Source organism: Bos indicus x Bos taurus, chromosome 6 (genome assembly GCF_003369695.1).
Source record: "Bos indicus x Bos taurus breed Angus x Brahman F1 hybrid chromosome 6, Bos_hybrid_MaternalHap_v2.0, whole genome shotgun sequence".
Lineage (NCBI taxonomy): Eukaryota > Metazoa > Chordata > Mammalia > Artiodactyla > Bovidae > Bos > Bos indicus x Bos taurus.
Genome location: NC_040081.1, coordinates 16748674 through 16758085, shown reverse-complemented (window position 1 = coordinate 16758085; position 9412 = coordinate 16748674). Strand labels below are relative to the sequence as shown.

At 42.2% G+C, this 9412-nt stretch overlaps 1 non-coding gene across 1 annotated transcript; it reads right to left on the bottom strand.

Moving 5' to 3' along the window:
• Positions 1 to 7140: 7140 nt before the first annotated feature.
• On the bottom strand, positions 7141 to 7242 carry LOC113894864. The gene has a single exon (XR_003511701.1). It is a non-coding gene; the product is annotated as a U6 spliceosomal RNA (small nuclear RNA).
• Positions 7243 to 9412: the final 2170 nt, after the last annotated feature.

The window sequence follows — 9412 nt, the reverse complement described above, 5'->3', positions numbered from 1 at the left end:
GCCATATATATATATATATATATTATATATATAATTTAAATATATATAATTACACATCTTCTTAATGTGACTATTAGCAAATTAAAAATTTTAAATTACCTATGTGCTTTGCATTACTTTTAATTTTGATTTTTAAAAAATTGAAGTATAGTTGAATTACAATGCTGTGTTATTTTCATTTGTACAGAAAAGTGATTCAGTGATATGTATATATATGCTTTATATATAAACATATTCTTTTTGAGATTCTTTTCCCTTACAGGTTATTACAAAATATTGACTATAGTTCCCTCTTCCCAGTTGGTTCTTGCTGGTTATCTATTTTAATATATGTTGTTGTTGCCAAGTCATGTCCGACTCTTTGCCACCTATGGACTGTAGCCCATCAGGCTCCTCTGTCCATGGAATTTCCCAGGCAAGAGTACTGGAGTGGATTGCCATTTCCTTCTCCAAATTTATATATACAATAATGTATATATGTTAATCCCAAACTCCTAATTTATCACTCTTCTCCCTTTCCCCTTTGATAACCATAAGTTTTTTTTTTTTTTTCTGTCTGTGGGCCTGCCTATTTCTGTTATGTATACAAGTTCATTTGTATCTTTTTTTTTTTCTTTTTAACATATAAGCAACATCATACGGTATTTGTCTTTCTGTCTTTGGTTTACTTCACTCAGTACGACAATCTCTAGGTTCATCCATGTTGCTGCAAATGACATTATTTCATTCTTTTTTATGGCTGAGTTATATTCTATTATATATATGTACTGCACCTCCTTTATGCATTCATTGGTCAGGGGACATTTAGGTGCTTCCTTATCTTGATTATTGTAAACAGTGCTGCTGTAAACATTGGAGTGCATATAGCTCTTTATGGTATATGCCCTGGAGTGGGATTGCTGGATAATGCATTACTTTTCACCTGGACAGCATTATTCTTCCTGGACTCAGTTCAGTTCAGTTCAGTTCAGTTCAGTCACTCAGTTGTGTCCGACTCTTTGTGACCCCATGAATCACAGCACGCCAGGCCTCCCTGTCCATGACTAACTCCCACAGTCTACCCAAATCCATGTCCATTGAGTCAGTGATGCCAACCAGCCATCTCATCCTCTGTTGTCCCCTTCTCCTCCTGCCCCCAGTCCTTCCCAGCATCAGGGTTTTTTCCAATGAGTCAACTTTTCCCATGAGGTGGCCAAAGTACTGGAGTTTCAGTTTCAACATCAGTCCTTCCAGTGAACACCCAGGACTGGTCTCCTTTAGAATGGACTGGTTGGATCTCCTTGCAGTCCAAGGGACTCTCAAGAGTCTTCTCCAACACCAGAGTTCAAAAGCATCAATTCTTCGGTGCTCATCTTTCTTTATAGTCCAACCCTAACATCCATATATGACCACTGGGAAAACCATAGCCTTGACTAGACGGACCTTTGTTGTCAAAGTAACGTCTCTGCTTTTGAATAGCTATCTAGGCTGGTCATAACTTTCCTTCCAAAGAGTAAGCGTCTTTTAATTTCATGGTTAGTGGAGAGTGAAAAAGTTGGCTTAAAGCTCAACATTCAGAAAACTACAATCATGGCATCTGGTCCCATCACTTCATGGGAAATAGATGGGGAAACAGTGGAAACACTGTCAGACTTTATTTTGGGGGGCTCCAAAATCACTGCAGATGGTGATTGCAGCCATGAAATTAAAAGACACTTACTCCTTGGAAGGAAAGTTATGACCAATCTAGATAGCATATTCAAAAGCAGAGACATTACTTTGCCAACAAAGGTCTGTCTAGTCAAGGCTATGGTTTTTCCAGTGGTCATGTATGGATATGAGGGATGGACTGTGAAGAAAGCTGAGCGCCAAAGAATTGATGCTTTTGAAATGTGGTGTTGGAGAAGACTCTTGAGAGTCCCTTAGACTGCAAGGAGATATAACCAGTCCATTCTAAAGGAGATCAGTCCTGGGTGTTCTTTGGAAGGAATGATGCTAAAGCTGAAACTCCAGTACTTTGGCCATCTGATGCAAAGAGTTGACTCATTGGAAAAGACTCTGATGCTGGGAGGGATTGGGGGCAGGAGGAGAAGGGGACAACAGAGGATGAGATGGCTGGATGGCATCACTGACTCGATGGATGTGAGTCTCAGTGAACTCCGGGAGTTGGTGATGGACAGGGAGGCCTGGCGTGCTGCAATTCATGGGGTCGCAAAGAGTCGGACACGACTGAGCGACTGAACTGAACTGAACTGAACTGAATTTCATGGCTGCAGTCACCATCTGCAGTGATTTTGGAGCCCCCCAAAATAAAATCTGACACTGTTTCCACTGTTTCCCCATCTATTTCCCATGAAGTGATGGGACCAGATGCCATGATTGTAGTTTTCTGAATGTTGAGCTTTAAGCTAACTTTTTCACTCTCCTCTTTCACTTTCATCAAGAGGCTTTTTAGATGGTGTCATCTGCATATCGGATGTTACCGATATTTCTCCCGGCAATCTTGATTCCAGCTTGTGCTTCTTCCAGCCCAGCGTTTCTCGTGAAGTACTCTGCATATAAGTTAAATAAGCAGGGTGACAATATACAGCCTTGACATACTCCTTTTCCTATTTGAAACCAGTCTGTTGTTCCATGTCCAATTCTAACTGTTGCTTCCTGACCTGCATACAGGTTTCTCAGGAGGCAGGTCAGATGGTCTGGTATTCCCATTTCTTTCAGAATTTTCCACAGTTTTTTTGTGATCCACACAGCCAAAGGCTTTGGCATAGTCAAAGCAGAAATAGATGTTTTTCTGGAACTGTCTTGGTTTTTCGCTGATCTAGCGGATGTTGGCAATTTGATCTCTGGTTCCTCTGCCTTTTCTAAAACCAGCTTGAACATCTGGAAGTTGACGGTTCACATATTGCTGAAGCCTGGCTTGGAGAATTTTGAGCATTACTTTACTAGCGTGTGAAATGAGTGCAATTGTGTGGTAGTTTGAGCATTCTTTGGCATTGCCTTTCTTTGGGATTGGAATGAAAACGGACCTTTTCCAGTCCTGTGGCCACTGCTGAGTTTTCCAAATTTGCTGGCATATTGAGTGCAACACTTTCACAGCATCATCTTTCAGGATTTAAAATAGCTCAACTGGAATTCCATCACCTCCACTAGCTTTGTTTGTAGTGATGCTTTCTAAGGCCCACTTGACTTCACGTTCCAGGATGTCTGGCTGTAGGTGACTGATCACACCATCGTGATTATCTGGGTCGTGAAGATCTTTTTTTGTACAGTTCTTCTGTGTATTCTTGCCACCTCTTCTTAATATCTTCTGCTTCTGTTAGGTCCATACCATTTCTGTCCTTTATGGAGTTCATCTTTGCATGAAATGTTCCCTTGGTATCTCTAATTTTCTTGAAGAGATAGCTAGTCCTTCCCATTCTGTTGTTTTCCTCTATTTCTTTGCATTGGTCGCTGAGGAAGGCTTTTTTATCTCTCCTTGCTATTCTTTGGAACTCTGCATTCAGATGGGAATATCTTTCCTTTTCTCCTTTGCTGGACTCAGTAAGAAAGTAAACAAATCAACAAGATAATGCCTTAAAAAGCTTTAATTGTGGTAAATGCTTTGAAGGAAATAAACTGAAGGAAATTATCCTAAGCCAGAAGACTAGGAGCCCTGGATAATCTTATCTTTTTCTCAACTCTGTCCTCCTGTTGAATTATTTTAAGTCCTGCTGCCTCCACTTTAAAATATACCTTTAAATCTATGTGCTATCACCTGATCTACTACCACCCTGTGTAAGCCTTCTGCATTTTGCCAACACTCTGTAAATATACTCTATTAACTCATTTCCTTGCTTCCGCTTCCGACCCTATGCAGTGTCCATTCCCTCCTTGAAACCCATCAGTGACTTCCAGCTTTATTCTCCAGGCTCATTTTCGACACCTTCCATCCCACCCCTACCACCCAGCACACACACACCACACCTATCTCCCTTGTCTTTAATCAAATTCATATACTATATTTGTTTCAGTTTATATTCCATAGTCAGCCTCAGAGATATCATCCTGGACTATTCTGTTTCAAACAGTTCTTAGTGAATATAAAAAACTAATATCTCTTCTGTTCCTCTGTCTTAATTCCCTCTTTGTTGGGTCTTTATCTGTTTTATTCATCAATGTACCCCAGCACTAGCCCAACCCTTGGCATATGGTGGTGGTGGTTTGGTTGCTAAGTAGTGTCCGATTCTTGTGACCCCACGGACTGTAGGCTGCCAGGTTCCTCTGTCTCTGGGATTCTCCAGGCAAGAATTCTGGAGTAGGTTGCCTTTTCCTTCTCCAGGGGATATTCCCCACCCAAGGATCAAACCCGGGTCTCCTGCATTGCAGGGAGATTCTTTACCCACTGAGCTTTGAGGGTGTATGGCACGCTGATAAATGTTTGTTGACATACTGAAAGGAAAACCCATTTAAAGACTTACTAATCTTGTTTTGAAGATTTTAAAGTTCTTACCATCATTTAGCTCTTGGGTGTTGACTGCCAGCTTACCTCTTAACCATTTTTTTTTAAGGAGAGAAATACTTAGACTCATTGTCTTTAATGGGAAAGCAAGTTAACATAAAACATCATTTCCCCAAATTGTTTAATTTCTTTCACACTGTAGGATATATAAAATTAACTAAGTACCACAAATGGTCTTTAAATATAAAGACAGACACATAATAGCACCAGAATAAAGATGGATAAAATCAACAGATTGCCCTATGCAATACTTTGTCAAATACCAGAGGTATTTTTGATATATTTTCTCTTGTGCTTCTCCATCCTAGGACTGTTTGGTTAGGGGTGGGTGCAGAAGTGCCTTCCTCCCTTGACGTTCACTCAGCTTGGGTCCTGACCCTATTGATTGGCTCACCCTGCTGAGTGGGTTCTGACCTGAACATCACTGATTTCTCAACCATCTAGGTTGGATCAAGCAAACCACACTGGTACATACATGCCTGAAATGAGAAAGCACAGCCCACACGAGTCTGGGACTTAAAGAATTCCACCCAGTAGTTTGCTGAGAAGAGTTTGAACAGCAGGTTTTAATGTTTTGGTCAGTGAGAAATGTGCAAAGGTGAATGCAGTGTATGTGCCCAGCAACAGAGGTTCTCCAGCTGTTGCCGGACTCAAGTTTGTGGGTCCGATGCACAGCAAGGCCAAACAATCTGACATGTCAGAGTTTGGAACAGAGAAAGGTTTACAGCAGAGCCAACAAGGAGAATGGGTCCTCAGAAACCGTGAAGTCACTGATGCTTTTCAGAGAAGGGTTTTTAATAGACAAAATTTGGAGTTAGGGCTGCAGGGTACGTGACTCTCTAATGATGGGTTAGTGGTGAGGTAACAGGAGTCTTATGCTCAGCCTGAAGTTACCATCTTCCACCAAGGGGAGGAAGAGCTTAGTTCTTGCAGAAGAACTCGGAGATATATTGTTATGGATATTCCCTGAGAAGGAATCAGGACCCTAACCCACTGGTTTTCTTGACTTCTTGTTGTTGCTCAGTCATGTCTGACTCTCCGTGATCCCGTGGACTGTAGCACACCAGGCTACTCTGTCCTTCACCTTCTCCTGTTTGCTCAGTCTCCTGTCCATTGAGCCATGATCCTATCCAACCATGACCTTTCCCAGAATCAGGGTTTTCTTTTTCCAGTGAGTTGGCTCTTTGCATCAGGTGGCCAAAGTATTGGAGCTTCAGCTTCAGCATCAGTCCTTCCAGTGAATATTCAGGGTTGATTTCCTCTAGGATAGACTGATTGGATCTCCTTGCTTGACTGCTCCTCCCCTGTTTCTGCATTCCTTTCCTCCCCTGATTAGCACCTGTTTAATCTGCTCTGTGGAACTCAGGGAAGGTCAAGGAGGCTGAATGAACTCTATTTCCTACAAACAAGAAATGGGAGGGAGGGCCAGCATACTAAAAGGATTTGTACCTGGGAGGCCCCCACAGAGTCCTGCTTGGTTTCAAGATGAGGACACAGACATACACATGTACAGAGGGAAGACCATGGTAAGACACAGGGAGAAGATGACCATCTGCAAGCCAAGGAGCAAGGCCTCCGAAGAAACCTCCGAAGAAACTTCTAGCTTCCAGAATTGTGAGAAAATAAACTTATGTTGTCTCAGTCATTCTATGAGCTTCCCTGGTGGCCCGGTGGTAAAGAATCTGCCTGCAAGGCAGGAGTCTTGGGTTTGACCCTTGGTTTGGGAAGATCCCTTGGAGAAGGAAATGGCAACCCACTCCAGTATCCTTGCCTGGAGAATTCCATAGACAGTGGAGCCTGGTGGGCTACAGTCAGTGGGGTTGCAAAGAGCTGGACACAACTGAGTGACTAAACAGCAGCAACAACCATGCCATTCTATTGCAGGAGAATGGGACAGGAAAGAATGGTCACATTCCAGGTCAAATCCTTGTCCCAGGCAACTCCCTGGGACAGCCCACCAAGTGGGGGTTCTCGGCTTCAAGCAGGAAAGAATTCAAGAGTGAGCCACAGTATAGGGAGAGTGAGTTTATCTAAATCCACATCATATAGCAAAATGTAGTCTGCGTCAGATGCTGAAGATGAAGCTCTGATACTTTGGCCACTTGGCGTGAAGACCCGATTCATTGGATAAGACCCTGATGCTGGGAAAGACTGGAGAAGGGGGTGACAGAGGATGAGATGGTTGGACGGCATCTCTGACTCAATGGACATGAGTTTGACCAAACTCAGGGAGAAAGTGAAGGACAGGGAAGCCTGGCATGCTGGAGTGCACAGGGTGGCAAAGAATTGGACATGACTTAGGGACTGAAGAACAACAACAATAGTCTGTTTCAGAAGGTGAGAGTGGCCCCGGGGTATGGGGTCATTTAGTTGTTATGGGCTGGGTAATTTTATATGCTAACAAAAAAAGGAATATCTGTTAAACTAACTATTTTGTTATGCTAATAATTATGCTAACTATTTTGAAGAAAGGGCAGGAATCTCCAAGAATGGGGCCACCACCCACTTTTTGACCTTTTATGGTCAGCCTGGGAACTGTCATTCAGCATATGCTAATATTACAATGAGAGTACAGTGAAGTTCAAGGTCTACTGGAAGTGGAATCTTCTGCCATCTTGGCCCTAATTGGTTGTAACCAGATTTCCCCCCCACCCCTTAATAAAAATATGGAATGCTTCATGAATACTCATCCATCCTTGCTCAGGGACCATACGAATCTTCTCTGTATCATTCCAGTTTTAGTAAATGTGCTGCCAAAGTGAGTGTTTTTTTTTTCCCCCTTTGAGGTAATCATATGATTTTTATTATTTGATTTATTAATAGTGGCAGGTTACACTAATAGTTTTCTAATACTGGCCCATCCTTGTATTCTTTTTTCCTCTTTTCTCTTTTCTTTTATGTTGGAGTGTAGCTGGTTAATAATGTTGCCATAGTCTTGGGTGCACAGCAAAGCGGCTGGGCTGTACATATTCACACGTATGTATCCATTCTCCCCCACTCTCTTCCCATTCAAGTTACTACATAATATTGAGCAGAGTTCCCTGTGGTGAGCACATTTTGTAACCAGTTTTTGTGGTATCCTCAAAGGCTATTCTTTTAAAGGTTCTGCCCTTGGGACTTGCCTCATGGTCTATTGGTTAAGACACTGTGCTTCCAATGGGGGCATGGGTCCAATCCCTAGTTGGGGAAGTTCTGCATGCAGTGCTTAGTCACATAAATAAATGCATAATGGAGGACTTCCTTGATGGTCCAGTGGTTAAGACTCCATCCCTCTAATGCAGGGGCCATGAGTTTGATCCCTGGTTGGGGAACTAAGATTCCACATGTCTGGTGGCACAACAACAAAAAGTTGTCCCCTCCCCCTTGCCGCTTGTCTCAATTCAATCTGTGGTACTTCCTTATTACAGCCTGAACAAAGTAGTATACCATAATTATTTTGGTTTTTCATGTGTGAAAACTGAAAAGCAAAGAGATTAAGTAACTTCTCCAATTAATAACTGAAAGAGTCAGGACTTGAACTTTGGTAGACTGATTCCTAAACTTTTCCTTCTACCCACTGTGCTGTGCTCTCTGTGTAGATAAATTGATAGAGGATAACTGGATGGATGAAGTGCAAAAAACTCCTTCTTACTCCACCTGGATCATATGCAACTAAGACAATATTGGAAAGCATTTTCCAAGCACATAATCCATGTAAGGTCTTGATGTTTTCCTCTGTAGAAGCTGGCAGAGGTTGGGGGCAAGTAAGACGTCCCCAGGTCAGCAGTTGATGGTCGGGGGAGATGGGCTGAGTTCGGCAGGATGTTTATAGAATGAATATAGAGCTAGACTCTAGCTCCATCTATTGTTCTACAATCCTGCTGTTCCTGGTAGTTTTTGCAGAAGTACCTCCTTTTTGCCTCTCTTGACAGCTGCACATAAATTAATACTACAAGAAAAAAGAAAAAAAAAAAAGAAGAAGACTCCCCTGGTGGTACAGTGGGTAGGAATCCTCCTGCCAATGCAGGGGACACGGGTTAAATCCGTGGTCTCAGAAGATTCCACATGCCACAGAGCAACTAAGCCCTGGAGCCACTACTACTGAGCCCGTATGCCACGACTACTGAAGCCCAAGCTCCTAGATCTTGTTCTCCACCACTAAAGAAGCCACTGCAAGGAGAAACCCGTGCACCGTAGCTAGAGGGTAGCCCTTGCTCTCTGCAACTAGAGAAAGCCTGCGTGCAGCAACTAAGATCCAGCACAGCCAAAAATAAAACAAATAAATTATTTAAAAAACCCAAAACAAAAAGAAAAAAGCTCATGTGTGAAGAAACAGACCTAAAACCCACAAATGTAGGTAACCTAAAATTGGACCTGTATTACAGAAGAAGTGCCAAATAGGGAATGCATTCTGTGAACGGTGAGATTTCTCCTGCATCCTCTGCTGACTGAGGTCATGAAAAGCACCATCCTTAGAAACTGAATTATTTTGCAGGGGAAAGGAAGGTCTATTTCTCAGTGTACACTGCAGGGTAACACGGGACAAGTTTGTCTACTGAAAGGAATCCCTCAGGAAGTTTGTTTAAAGTATGGATGTCTAGCAATCAACAACTTAATATCTGGTGCTTACATTATAATAAAAAAGCTAATTGTCACATGTTTACAAATATAATAAGGAATTCTTAAAAATCAATAATAGAAAAATAAACAACCAGATTAAAAAAAAAAAAAAAAAGTACAGATTCCCAAACTCCACCCCATTGCAGCATGGGACTCTGGGAACCTGTATTTTTAATGAACGTCACAGATTCTTATCAGGCAAGTGTGAGGAACATTTCAATAGGAGAAAGGCCACAGGGCCATTTCAACATGGCTGTTATTCCTAGTCTGAGATCTCATCATCTCTTGCCTGAATTACACCAGCGGCCTCTTTATTACTGCTCCAGGGCTCCT